Below are 15952 nucleotides of genomic sequence, written 5' to 3' on the forward strand. Positions count from 1 at the left end.
AAACCTCTTTTAATAAAGGGCTGAAAGAATCCATTATATGGTAAGTGGTCAGAGGAGTCAAATAAGAGAAGAAAGATGAATAGAGGAAAGGAAATCATCCAGAGCCTTTAGATTGACCCGCTGCTCCTGCGAATACAGTTTCCTATAGAAGCAATGAAACTCCTATGAGGACTATGAGGTAATATGACCATTAGAATCTTGTAAATAGAAAATAGTTTTACATACTCTATGCGTATGTCTTACATTTTATTAATTTTGTTAGCAAAAGGATAGGAGGAAGCTTGTGCCTAATGTAGCGCCTTTTCAGTACAGTTTGTCATAGCTGTTTACAGTTGAAGTTTTATTTTGTAAATTTAAAGAATAAAGAACTCATTTGGTGAGAAATCCGCTTGTTTTTGTATTGCCATGTTCTAAGAGGCATAACATTTTTAATTTTTTTGTTTACAAAGCTGTTTTAGGGCTTTTTATTGGTATCATGTATCATGTAACTTTTTATTCCAGCCTTGCAGCGCTGGGGTCCTGGATTCAAGTACCACCCAGGTCCACATCTGTAAAGAGTTTGTATGTTCTCTCCATGTTTGCATGGGTTTCCTCCGGGTCCTCTGGTTTCCTCCCACACTCCATAATAAACTAGCAGTATGGTAGTACATGGGGACAGGGACCGATTTGGCAAGCTCTGTGCAGCGTTGCGTAATCTGTAGGCGCTATATAAATAAAGAATTATTATTTATTACTGTTATTATCCTGTTTTTATGATGTTGGGTGTGAAAATATCATAATTTTTGTATGTTATTTTACTTTTTATTCTCCAGAGTTCACCCTATGGGTTTTATTTTATGGGTAACAATTTTATTTTATTGTATTGGTTATTACGGGGAAGGTAATACTAATTGTGTAGCATTTTTGTGGTGATTTTCACTTTTTTTTTTTGCATTAACTGTTTTATTTTCTTCCACCGTGGAACTTGAAAAAGTGATCATTTGATCACTTGTTCAATTTAATAGATTGCAAATCTGATGTATTGCAACATATTGACTAAGTCAGCCTATCCATCCTGCATAGGCTGTCAGGCACACTAAACGCACAATCTCACAGACATATCTAAAGCAGCCCTAGGGTCCGTTAATAGGCCTGCTTGGCACGGAGGGTACTGATCATCAGGGTGAGTACCTGGCAATGCCTTATTGTATCTACCATGAGTACCATGAGTGTGGGGGCCTGGCTTACACACCTAGCAAGGTAGCAAGATGGAGTTATCATTTTAAAACAGAGAGGACTGGATCCAACCAGGCTGTGTTGAGAATCTAGTAAAGGGGGTAGGGTTTGTGAGTTGGTCAAGATGAAATCAATATGTGAGTATTTATGATGTGCTGAGAAAAAGCATGTATAACTCTTTGATGAGATTCATCGGCCAACTGCTGCGAACGGAGTTAATGTAGAATAGAAGTCTTACAAGGCCGCTCTACTTAGCGATTGGATGGAGTGTTAAGTTGACAACTCCGCACCAAACAAGTGACCACACCAAAGAGAGAAAATTAAGATGTAAAAAATTATTTGAAAAAGCCAATTGTACGTATTCTGTATGGTCAAACCACACCCACTATACACCCTGCATTGTCAGCCACAATGTGTGTATGTATTTTATTTTTTATATTTTATCTTATATTTTACGTATATTTTACTCCACATTTTAGAAAGTAATACACGTGCAATAAAATGTATTGCTTGGCATGTTTATTTATGATCTCTTTACAAACTTCAGTGTACTCTGGTATATCCAGCCATCATTTGTTTGCAAATGTATGGGTTTCACCCACTTATTTTATTTTTCTGTTACATTTAACATGTATTTTAGTATATATTGTTATTGGACCTGATGAAGAGGATAATTCGTCCCTTATTCGAATAAAAACCTTTAAATGTATTTCTGAGTCCACCTATCCTTTCTAGACATAGGGGCAGTGTGTATATACCTACCTGTGTTTTCACAATTTCCTTACATTCTACTGTATACTGCACCACCAGTTAATCACTGCTGTTCACAAGGTATGCTGCAGCCCACTTTGAACACCCGCATCTCCGTTTGCATTTCTTTAATTACCCTCTAGTACAAATCTCATTCGAGGGCGCCACGTGACAATCCTTGTATTTCATAATGTGCAAAGGAAAGAGTGAATTGGAAGCCACACTTGTACCTAGCTTGAGCAGCCGGTAATGCAAGTGCAATCCGGTGAAATGCAATCCTCCTTGGCTGTGTCGCTGAGCTCATTATTGACTTTATCCATATTTATGAAGTGTCGGTGTCACAATATTGCTCCTTTCCCGATACTCACACAATTTTTTGTTTACAGCTTAGTAATTCCAACACTTTTCTTGCACTTCTAGGTTACAGACATTTTGGCACACATTTTTGGCACACTTTTTGGTGCGCAAACAGACAAGCTAAACGCTGGTCTTCCAAGTTCTATTTCACCTTCATGAATGTGGAGACAGTTCAGAACCTTTTCGTTCATGCGCCAAAACTGACAAAACTCTTGTTCCAAAATATGATGTCCCAGTGTAAACTACTACCCAATTCTGCGCCAAAAACCCAGACCCTGCACCACAATTGAAGAATGCAACCCATTGTGAAGTAAGCACTTGTGGTAACAGGGCTGCAAACTGATTAAGTGCTGTCCCCTTTCAGTCCACAATATCTTTTGGTAACCCTTTTATGTTTATATTCCCACTTCTGTATCTGTTTCTCTGTATCTGTATCTTTGAATTTTAGTTCCAGCTGCTCAATATGGGCAGCATGTGCATTAAGTCTACTTTGATTTTCCTCTAGAGTGTCAGAGTTGTCATCTGTACGTTGTTCCATTTTGCCAGTAGCCAGTACAAATACAAGAAATTGGCTGTGTAAAATTATCTATTGTTTCTGAGAGTTCCTTTTCAAAAGTAGCCTGCATGTTTTTCAGCAAATCTGCTGTGGTCATTCCTGACCTCTGGAAAGCTTCCAGAGCAGTGGTGGAGGTGAGTGCCAGGTGCTGCCCGCCACTTGTCTTGCATCTGGTGTATGGGATGCCACCATGACAGGAGGTCTTGCCTGTGCTGTTGACCGCGAAGGGTGGCTATATTGTGGGTCCTGGGACTGCAAGATGACCGCTTACTTGGCCGGGTCATAACTGGATGGGAGTGGCACCTATTGAAGGTGTTCCGAGCTGTTAGGTGCTAACGAGAGTCGGGCTTCTGGCATGTCTTGCTGTGATGAACACCCCAAAAACATATATTTTAATAGTAAAACCCTCCCTAAACATGCACACATTACCAAACCATCAGTCCTTTACTTTTATATATCTTACATGACATGAATACTAGGGTAGATACCCACAGTTTCTGGCTCTGTTTGGTTGTATCAATGCTAATATTGGACTATGAAAAATGCATTTTGCTCATTATCAGTATGTGCAGTGGGTGATATTTGATCATTGTAAGGATGTAATATTTAGCATAAGCAGCATAGCAGTATATAAAAGCTATGTATTTTGCAGGGGGCATATCTTCTGTGCTCATTACCAAACTTCTAAAAGTGTTAAGAATCAGCCCTACAGCTAAATGTCAATGTGCTGTGGGTACAGTATTTAAGCATTTGGGACCCCAGTGTGCCAAAGACTGGGCCTCCTTCCTTCTAAAATCAACTTTGATGGTAAATTTTCTTTAAAACTTGTTTTCACAAAGCAGACAAAGCTTCTCTATTTTTCTATACTTATTTGTTTTAAGGTAAGTCTTCACAAATAAAATAAATATTGCATTAAAAACATGCCTTTATTGAATTGCTGATTGGGAAAGTCCCTAATCAATGCTAAGCAGGTACATTATTATAACAAATGTCCAAGGCAAGATGACCCGGCTGTTAGGGACTCAAGTTGTATCAAAAGATTGCATAAAATGTGAGACACCTAGTTGTAAACAGCTAAATTATACCATATGAGCAAAGAAAGAGGAGGAAACCAGCCAAAGTAAAAACCAGGGGAGAGTTCGGATGCAGGCAAATTTGAAAGCAAAGTGTTAACCAGAAGACATGTTGTACCAGGAAAATCCCAGGATCAAATATAGAGAGGCACAGAGAATGAGGTTTTTATACTTCGCCTTTGCCATTGGTTGAATGTTAAACCGGAAATCTAATTTGCTCTGCATCCTAAGCCTCTGATTGAGCAGACAGAATTTGGATGTAAGATATAGTAATCCTATGGTAGAATCTGGAGCACATATAATTAGAATTCTTAGAAATACTAAATACAAAATGTATTACATAGATGCAAAAGTCTAATAAATGAAATTAAAATAAATATTACATTCTAATTTAGAAGGTCTCATACATTATACAATGGTGATGTATCAATACTTCAATCATGTTATAACCGGTTTGACATCTGCTTTTGACAAAAATATGTCATTGTCCCTTTCTTTTTGTCTTAGTGCCTTAATCATGCAGAGCTAAAATATCATACAAGTAAATAAGTTTACGGTCCAGTCCTTATTGTACAAATCGCTTTTCATATTTCTTTAGACAAGTTCCAAATGCATAACTTTTAGGAAGATTAGGAAGTTTCACAATTTGGCATAAATGTATAAGTAGGGTAAATTAAAAATACAATCAGATTACAACTCAGGATCCTGGTTTTCCAATTGAGAAGTGTTATGTGAACCCCACAGATCTTCAATATGATTATCAATTCTTTTATTACTGTTTTGTAAATTATCACAACTATCACTACATCAAGCCATCTATTCTGTACAACCTCTAGATTCTGGTCATTAGTCATAAAATATCTGATCACTTTGAACGGACAGTTTATAATAAAAAATGCAGATATATACTTAAAAGAAAGGTTTCTTATTTAAACATAGGGCCATCTGGCTCAACTTGCCCAAGATTTTATTAGAAAGGAGTCTCCCACATGCCTTTTTTAAAGGTGCATCTGTTATTCATCAGTTGCTCTACCCTACATTTCCTGTAAGTGGTTTGTTTAGGTAATAAGCAGTTACTCACATCATTAAATGAACAAAGTCTTTCAGCTCACCTGCAGTTCTATTACAAAGACAGTTCCTGAAGGGAATTTAAAAGGTGATGATTTTGAAGTAACATATAAAGGACACAAGGGAGCTGGATAAAGAAATATTTTGAAACTTGTTGCATAACCTGGACTGAAACATAAACACATAAGATGTAACAGCAAATAAACTACATTTCAATTCTAAATGAATAGGGAATTTAAGTTGACTTAATTTAAAGCAATAAATGAAAGTATAAACAGAGGCAATAAAGGTGAAAATTTGATAAGTGTAATAGAAAATAGAAAAGAATGCAATACAAAAGAATGTGAGAAAAAAACAGATGAGTATGAAAATGAGAAATCTATTATATTGTCTATTTGAATCTACATTTAACACCTTATTGTACTTCAGCAAACCAAAACTTTGGTTTTAAAGGGATCAATTTTTCTGGCTTCCCAATATCCTCATATAGAATAGTGTACACATTGCCAAAAAAATTTTATGGTAAAACTGTCTTTTTCCAAAAAAGATAAGTTAGATGAAAGTTTTCCTTTTTGTATGCAGAGCAGTGTCCCTAGTCCCATGAGAGTGGCCAGTGAGGAATGGGGGCAGATATCTGTGATGTCCGGAGGGGGAAACGATGGTGGAGGAGATATGGGGGACATGGGAGTTTTTTTCATTTGAAATCAACTAGGAACACAGCTCTGCATACAAAAAAGTAAACTTTTATCTAACAACTTTTTTTTTTGGAAAAAGACAGTTTTACTCTAAAAACTCTTTGGCAACGTGTACACTATTCTCTATGAAAGAGCTAGAAGAAGGGATCCTGACACCGACGTGTTTCCTTTTCCCCTACATATGTGTAGCTATTATTCCATGGTGTAGGTATGAATAAGGACCCTGGTCTTTGAGGTCCGAAACGCGTCACTGCCTTTTTTGCTATGTGATCATATTTTTAACCATGTCCTAATAAACTTTTTCCTTTTTTAACTTCACATCTTTTTTTGCCTGTTGCCGATGGTTCCCTTGTTTTTTCTTCCTATTCTGATGACATGATCCCTTTAAATTGAAAGCATGATGGATAATAAGTCTGGTCCCAGTGATTTACCTCCAACGTGGGCACACTTCTGTCCATGCTTATAATGATAGAATTACTGGTATCTACATCTTTAATATAACATATAGCAAGGATGCCTACAGAGAATATCAATTTGCTGAAAGTGGACAACCCTTGTTGTCAATACACTATAAACCCTTGACAATAAACAATAATAAACCCTCTTTATATGCTTATTGGCATTATTTATGCTTTATGAAAATTTCTGAGACTTTTCTGCTCTACCCAACACTCTACATGATGCACATACTCACTGCATAGCATTGCTACAGATGTTGGTGCCAATGGAATGACATTGAATGTACATGTCTCCTTACAGCACATTCATACTCACACGCACACAGGTGTACTCATTTCCTACAGCAGCAGTGTGGCAAGTGCACTCTCCGCCCACTTTCTGAACTTAATTACTGGAGTTTGTACATTTATTAATTACTGGGCGGTGTACAGTTATCATTTTCTGGGGGGCTTAATATTAATTACTGGGGGCTGTATATTTATAAATTGCTGGCGGCTAAATATTAATTAGTTGCTGGGGGATTGTACATTTATTACTGGGGGCTATATATATATTAATGACTGGTGGTTCTATATTAATTGCTGGGGCACTATTGAAATCTATGGGGATCATGATCTGGCTACATGGTATCCTTTACGTTTTTGTGCATGAGGCCTATTATGTTAGGGGGAACCCCTTAATGTGTACCTTGTCTGGGCTACATTCTTTGGGGGACTCCACCAATCTTAATCTGGCCCTGGCTACCAATCCGGCCCTGACTACATTATTGTTTGGTGAAAACTCTAAGAAAAACAGAAATCACACAGAAATACCTACTTATCTTAACCAAAGATGAAGGAGTACTTAGTATCTTGGAAGGAGGATGCAAATTTGTAGCATGTAGAGCCAAAACTATTGGTAATGTAGTAGCTCCCTCCATGTTCAATAGTCACAAACATACAGTTTCGAATACATGGCTATGGACCAACATGTGATGATAATGGGTGTAATTCCTGTAAATATATGCATGCGACTAAAACATTCAGATCACTCACTAATGGAAAAACGTTTTCCATACAGTCTATCAATAATTGCAATAGTGCATACATAGTTTACTTGGCTACATGCAATCAATGTCACATTCAATATATAGGTAGTACAAAGAGGAATGTTTAGATATCAGAACATATTACACATTTAGCTGTAATAACGTATAATAAAAAACTTAAAAACATATCACATTTATCTAAACATTTCCAAACGATACATGGTGACACATCATCACTGGAAGTTGTAGCCATAGAAAGATTGTCCCCACGCATTAGAGAAAGAGACAGAGTTGCTAAACTTCATAATAGAGAAATGTTTTGGATACTGCAAATGGGAACAGGACAACCACAGGGGCTTAATAACATACTGATGTTATGTACATATACTGATATAAGCCTTTCTATGTCTAGTTGTAGGAATGTTATTTTGGATGTAACACGGCTTTGAACACCTCCCACATAGGGGTCTGTTCCATCTTTTCATCTGTGAATAGGTGCCTGAAAACCAGACCATGAATAAATACTGGGAAGTATTTATTTTGTCTGAAACGCGTAGGTCAGAGATTGAGAACGTTTTTTCTTATGTAATGCAAGCCTGCAGGATTGTACACTGTTTTGAGTGAGGATATTAAAGAGATGGATTTTTTAATCTAAGAACAAGTGCTGGAAAAGACATTTTCTTTTGTTCAAGTAAATGTAATCACTATATTTGCTCCAGGCTAGTGGTTTTATTGACCTTTGTATGGTGGTCTTTACTATCAGTATGGGGATATTTATGTTGTAATAAAGTAGAATATAGCAGCACTCCCGGATGAAGTATTAAATCAAAAGCCTTCCACTATTCATCAGGGGTATGGTGCAACGTTTCAACCTTATAGGTACTTTATGAAGCATAGTCTATACAGAGTGGACATATATATATATATATATATATATATATATATATATATATATACCCATAACCTAAGTGACATAATCCTATTAACATAATCCCACCCACTATTATATGCAAACACCCAAATATAATAATACATCACCGCTATATATTCACCCGAATTACAGAGCAGAGCTGATATTCATTATAATGTAGTAATAGCAAGAGCCACAGATTGATCCACTTGAACAGCCGGCTGTGTCACAACAATGGGGCACATTTACTTAACCGGTCCAGTCGCGATCCCGCGGCGCATTGTCCGACGAGGATTCGGGTCTGCCGGGATTCACTAAGGTCGTGCGCCTGATATCCAGCAGGTGTCGCTGCTGCACCGAGGTCCGTCAGAGTTCACCTTCTTCTTCCCGGTGCATGTGAGTGCTTGATCTTTGGACACAATTATTTTTTTTAATTCTGCGGTTTGTCCGAATCCGTCGGGTTGTCCTACAGCCACGCCCCCTGATTTCTGTCATGGCGCCGATGCGCCACAATCCGATCACGTGCGCCAAATCCTGGGGCAATTCAGCACAAAACGGCGCAAATCGGAAATATTAGGGAAAACTCAACGGAATCGCGGCCCCAGGACCCTTAATAAATGTGCCCCAATGTGCGTGTCAGCTGATCTATTTAAACAGCGGACAGAGTAAATAAATACTTTACTGCACATATCCAGAAGTGCAATGTTCAAAACACATTGTTGATAGGATACCGAAGTGTCTAGAATCAGGTAATAAATGGGCATGAAAATGACAACCTTATCTCCATAATCAAATTGGTAGGTTTCAATTCTAGGTAACAACCTGCTTTTTTTTATAAAAGCAGTCAGAACAGACAAAGCTAATATAAATAAAGTAATAAATAAATATAATCTGTATGTAATTCAATAGTGTAGTAAAAGGGGAGAGAAAATATATGCACAGTCAGATAATTATAGCAATATTCACCATCAACCCATAATTGTTCAGACTATAATCGATTCTGAACAATAGTTTTGAACATTGTGAGGGACTGAAGAGCGGGTCTATAATCAAAATCAAGTCTAGGGCACATCATATTGTTAAAGATAGGGTAAGGCACATAGGGACCCCACCATAACCAGGAGCATATAGAAATCAGTAGGGTACAGGGTACAGACACTATCACAAAATGACAGGGATCATTGTCCTAGTCATATCCACTAGGATTAGGGGGCAGGTTGACTGATTTCTATGGAGCACAGATCCTCATGCCTTACTGGTAGGTATGAAGAAAATAGTTGAATAGCTGATTAGATAGTGAGCCCCATGGGGACAGGAAATGATTCCGTGTGCGCTATATAAATAAAGAAATTATAAATTATTATTATTATGATAGAAGATAAATATGAAAGATGATAGAGATTTCTAGATACAGAACTATAAAGTAGATTATTTATACAGTAGATAGATATGAGAGATAAATACAGTAGAAGAGAGATTGATTAATAAATAGATAGAGATAAAGCGAGATATGTAAATGGTCAGATTATGGGAGACAGATAACTAGATGGATAGTTGTATAGACAGGAGATAGATGATAAGCATCTTCACCCGGGAATTCAACCAAGGGCTTTTTACTGCCAAGAATTTCTGGATATTTTGTCACGTTATTGGCAAGAGAAATTTTTACAATTTTGAGTTTTACAAATAAAACCGAAATTACAGCAAAAAGAATTAAAGTGAACCGCAACTAAGTTCATATATTCTGAAAGCAGATACTTGTCCCATTTTCAAAAATGCATTAAAGAGTTTATTGCACCTTCATGCAATTTTGATTCAAACTGAAACATTTTATAAAAAATACTTAAAATTTGACTTTGATGCCAAAAAATGTTCTGCCAATAGAAAATATTTACCTTCATGTTGCCTTAATTTAATACACACTTTCATGTAACTTAAAAGCAAACAGCAATAAAATGCAAAAATTCCAGGAAAATTCAAAATTTCCTCTAAAAAATTTACAAATCCAGAATACTTATATAAAGAAAATCTACTTTCCTAAAACAGCAAGAAGTTAGGAGATCATAGATACCCCACATGTGTATATTCACCAAATATGCAGCAAAGGGAACATTAAATCCACAGGGGACACCAAACAATGTTGGCAGAGCTTTACACACATCTATCATTATATGATCACTTTTAGATGTGTGCCAATGTATTAGCCGCACAATAACAGAGCCCTTCATGCTTCATAAGAATCTGAGTGAGAATGTCATAACTTTAGGTGTAAATAATGGAGGATGGTGTGAAATAAAAACTATATTCCAGAACATGTGTGTGGTTTTGGTGTTGCATATAACATTATGGACATGTTCTGGGTCACAGTGTTAATATGTAGCCACATAGAGAATTGTATGTTCCTCGTATCACTCAATTTTGTGTGTTCAAGTGTGTTCATGAATTCCTGCATAGTAGAGGGTTAAAAACATGAACATTAGTTGAGATTATTCCTTATCAAAATGTAGTAACATATGAAATCGATATTTCCATTATCTGAAAGGTGCGCGGCAGCTCCTGTGTGCAGCAAATTCTCCCTGCAGCCTGCTGGCTAGGAACCTGGAGGGGGGAAATAAACTTCAGAGGGCTACATCTTTGGCCCTGGTCCCACAGTCAATATAGGATGTCCAAAATTTGGAACGCATGTTCAAACATGGTCTGTCAAGAAAAATGGTGAAAGTGAACTACAAGAAGAGAAGTTGTTAAAAACAGAGGCACACCAAATGTAAGTACATACATGAGTTGGGAACATGTTTATAACATACAGATATGGAGAGAATGCTATCCTGTAAGGATAAGCTAAATTATACCAGCCATTTTGAACTCCCCATTAAGGCCTCAGGGTTCAAAAGTGTCTAAATCAAAAATTCATCTTAGTTCCAGTTTCTAAAAAGAAAGACTTTTGATTTAATACTTTACCCTGGAGTGCTGCCGATATTTTCTACTTTATCTACAATTTTATTCTCGCAACTAGGATCAATATCTTCTGTGCACCCCTACTTATAAGTGAGTTACCATTAATTTGTTGGTTGCCTGGATGTTGTTCTCCACAGGAATTTATGTTGTAATAGTCATCATGTAGCAGTATTATTTGGCCCTTGTATTGGGGTAATGCTGGTAATAATGGGCTAAATTATTCTGTTGGCACTTTGATAGATAGGTGGGTTTTGTATTTGCTATATTGGTACTCTAAAAGGGTCTCTATCACAGAGTTAGAATTTTTTTTGGTGGAGAACCAGGGGCCCAAACCTGACTTTTGATACCCCCCATTGAGTATCTTTTTAACAGCATGAAAATAAGTGCCTATAAAGCCCAATGTTTTAAAACAATATACACTTTAAAACAATATACAGGCAGTCCCCTAGTTAAGAACACCCGACTTACAGACGACCCCTAGTTACAAACGGACTTCTGGATGTTAGTAATTTCCTGTACTTTTGCCTCAGGCTACAATAAACAGCTATAACACTTATCAATGGTGTCTGCAATGAAGCTTTATTGTTAATCATGGTTCTTATAACAATCCAACATTTTTAAAATCCAATTGTCACAGAGGCCAAAAAAATTCTGTCTGGGATGACAATGATAAAATATACAGTTCCGACTTACATACAAACTCAACTTAAGAACAAACCTACAGAATCTATCTTGTATGTAACCTGGGGACTGCCTGTACACACTCTAGAAAAGAGTTTACAGAAAACACTAAAGTAAGTATCAGGGATGATTAATTAATTGATAAACATTCAGGGATTATTATTAAGGCGGTAAAGGCACATGCACAATTTATGTAAAAGAGTGACCAACCTCTTTAACCCCTTCCCGACGCGCGCCGTACTAGTACGGCGCGCGCCGGGTCCCGGTGCATGGAGAGGGCTCGCGGGCCGAGCCCTCTCCATAGCCGGTAAGTCTTTGCTGCATATTGCAGCAAAGGCTTACCGGTAACACCCGCGATCGGTGCTAGCACCGATCGCGGGTGCTTTCACCGCGATCGCCTCCGGCAATGCTGCCGGAGGCTTCAAAAAGATGGCGCCGCATGGGCGCCGCCATCTTGGCGCGGATCTCCGCTCCCCGATGACGTCACGGGGAGCGGTGATCCGTTGCCATGACAGCATCGGGCCTCACGAAGGCCCGAAGCTGTCTCGTTTTAACCTATTCATTACAATGTGCTATCAGCACATTGTAATGAATGAGGAGTAAAATCCCCATATACTGCCATATTGCAGTATGGCAGTATATGGTAGGATCGATCAGACAACCTAGGGTTAAAGTACCCTAGGGAGTCTGAAAAATAGTTAAAGTAAAAGTAAAAAAAAGTTTAAAAAAAAAAAATTATATTAAAAAAACCTAAAAATTCAAATCACCCCCCTTTCCCTAGAACTGATATTAATATTAATAAACAGTAAAAATCATAAACACATTAGGTATCACCGCGTCTGAAAATGCCCGATCTATCAAAATATTATAACGATTTTTCACTGCGTATAACCCCGTAACGGAAAATAGCGTCCAAAGTCAAAAATGACATTTTTTTGCCATTTTGGAAAATATAAAAAAATTAATAAAAAGTGATCAAAAAGTAGCACAGTCCTAAAAATGATAGCAATGAAAACGCCATCAAAAGTCGCAAAAAATGACACCACCCACAGCTTCGTACACCAAAGTATGAAAAAGTTATTAGCGCCAGAAGATGGCAAAATCAAAAAAAAAATTTTTGTACAGGAGGTTTTAATTTTTTGAAATGTATGAAAACATTATAAAACCTGTACAAATGTGGTATCACTGTGATCGTAGCAACCCAAAGAATAAAGTAGACATGTCATTTGGGACGCAGAGTGAAAGCTGTGAAATCCAAGCCCACAAGAAAACGTCGCAAATGTGTTTTTTCACCATTTTCACTGCATTTGGAATTTTTTTCCCACTTCCCAGTACGCGCCATGGAATATTAAATACCGTCACTACGAAGTGCAATTTGTTACGCAGAAAATAAGCCATAACAGAGCTCTTTATGTGGAAAAATAAAAAAGTTATAGATTTTTGAAGGTGGGGTGTGAAAAATGGAAGTGAAAAAACTAAAAAAGGCCAAGTCGTTAAGGGGTTAAGGAACTTGAAAACAGCCCAACACAGTTGCAAACAATATATCTTTAAACAGGGACAATACAGTTTTAGGACCACGTTTACACCAGGGCTTAATTTTCAGTAATGCTCTTCCATTATGGAAAACTATAACAAAAAAGTACAGTTGAACGATGAATAGAAGGTCTTCCATTCATCTTCCATTCCCCATAGTCTGAGATCCTTCCACTTTCTATATGCCAAAAATACTCCACACACCTTAAATTTGCAAGCTACACTTTCTTTGGCACAGGCCATTTTCTTAGCAATAACTGAAAACTAATTTCTAGTGAATTGTTAACTGCCAACACCCATCTTCAGAATTTAAAGATTGTCTACCAGTACTGAGTCTCTTTAAACTTCTGCGTTTTCGATCTCTGCATTCAATCTGCTTCCCAATCCTTTCCCTCTGCTGTAATATCTCACCAGAATCCTGTTAATGCTCTTACTCAGGCTGTACTGTGTTCAGGGCTCCAGCTGCAATTCTGGATTATAAATACATTTTTCACTGTACTGCTGCACCTAAGAGCACACAAAAAGTTTCAACAGTTCTCCAGGCCTACAACTTAACACTGTCTTAAGATTTGTATGGTCAAAACCTCTGGTAGACTCCTCTTACATTCAGAAATCATTAGTACTGTATGGGGCTGACAAAATTGTTCACATGCCAATGCATTACCAACAATCCAGCATCTTTTATGTTGCATACAAAACGTGGTTATCCGACAAGCATGTAGTCCAATTCACCAATATAGTGAAATTAACATTATAAGTCACAAAATACCCAGACACTGTATTAAACCTCTTCTATACACGCTGGGCTACAGATTTCTACATAGATTGTTGTATGCTGTAAATCATGCTATACATCTAGCAAACATCATATATAAGCTCTAAACAGTCATTTATTGGTCAGGCCTAAGTGCTATAAAATTTTAAACTTTTTCTTATGCAAGCCCATATAACACCAGCCAATGTACAGTACTAATATAATTATACACAATTAGATTTAGAAAGCAAAGAGTAAGAAAATGTAGACGTTATGGAAAAAGGTTTATTATATACTGTTATGTATTACAGAAATTAAAGGGGTATTCCCATTTGGGCATTCAAATTTAATTTAATCTACCATATTAATATACCGAATATACTCGAGTATAAGCCGAGTTTTTCAGCACAAAAAATGTGCTGAAAAACTTCACCTCAGCTTATACTTGAGTCATGAAAAAACCAAACACTGTACTCACCTTCCGAGGCCCGCCCCTCCCCCTACCCCGGCAGGTCCTCTTATATACCGCGATGCTCCAGCATCTCCTCCGTGTCCCCGCTCGGCCTGTTGCAGGGATTGTGGCGGCAGCCGCTCACTGACAAGTGGATGATCCCTGTGACGGACCCCGTAGTGACACAGAGCCAATACCTGAGCATCGCAGTATAGAAGAGGACCTGCCGGGGAGGGGGGGGGGGGGGTCGGAAGGTGAGTACAGTGTTTGTTTTTTTCCCTACAGGAATTATATTACGGGCAGGGACTGGGCAGGCTGTATACTACAGGGGCTGGGCAGGCTGTATACTACAGGGGCTGGGCAGGCTGTATACTACAGGGGCTAGGCAGGCTGCATAGTAAAGGGGGCTGGCCAGGCTGTATACTACAGGGGGCTGGGCAGGTTGTATACTACAGGGCGCTGGGCAGGCTGTATACTACAGGGGCTAGGCAGGCTGCATAGTAAAGGGGGCTGGCCAGGCTGTATACTACAGGGGGCTGGCCAGGCTGTATACTACAGGGGGCTGAGTAGACTGTATACTACAGGGGGCTGGGCAGGCTGTATACAACAGGGGGCTGGGCAGGCTGTATACATTATATATAAATGTATCTTTGTGCAGATAATTTCCCATAAATGTAGTCATGTTGCCCCTCAAAAGCACTGTCCTTGGATACGACCACCCCAAACTCTTCCAGCAGTGGGCAGACTTGCATTAGCGAGCCCTGCCTGACCACCTAGATTCAGCGTTCATTACCACAGGAGAGCTGGTCTTATCCAAGGACAGCAATCTAATTTCTAAGGGACCATATGCCTATATTTATGGGAAATTATCTTCACACGGGTAGATTTTTGAATAACATCCAATTGAAGAAATGTATGTATGTGTAAAATTAATTAAATTAAATGTCAAAGCCAGATGAGAATACCCCTTTAAGTGTAAAATAAAATGGAGATAGGTGATTATGTTTATTTATTTAACATATAATCTAGACATCAGTATATAAAACTCATCACAATTATTGTGATGAAAAGTAAATGAAACATACAAATGAAAAACTTCCTTTTATACCTTATCTCTGTGTACTCTCTTTACCTGGCTTTGGCTCACAATAGATTATGAAAAAAACTGATGAAATAACTGAGATATGGACAGGTTCTTATGCTATAAAAATCCCATGGCAGCCATAAGGTGGCACTGTGTGCTTGCCATCAGGTTTACAAAATTGTTATACTAATGACATTACTAATTTTAAAGGGAGGAAAGCACTACATTCCTTCAAATCTACATTTTCAAACAGATTACATTAGGTATAAAGATGCATGAGAAGATAGGGAAATATAAAGATTAAAGAAATACATTTGTTAAAAGATTTCATTGCAAATATAATTCCTTTCAGTAATGTAAGCCAGAAAGCCACTATAAGGGCCC

Source organism: Engystomops pustulosus, chromosome 1 (assembly GCF_040894005.1).
Source record: "Engystomops pustulosus chromosome 1, aEngPut4.maternal, whole genome shotgun sequence".
Classification (NCBI taxonomy): Eukaryota; Metazoa; Chordata; class Amphibia; order Anura; family Leptodactylidae; genus Engystomops; species Engystomops pustulosus.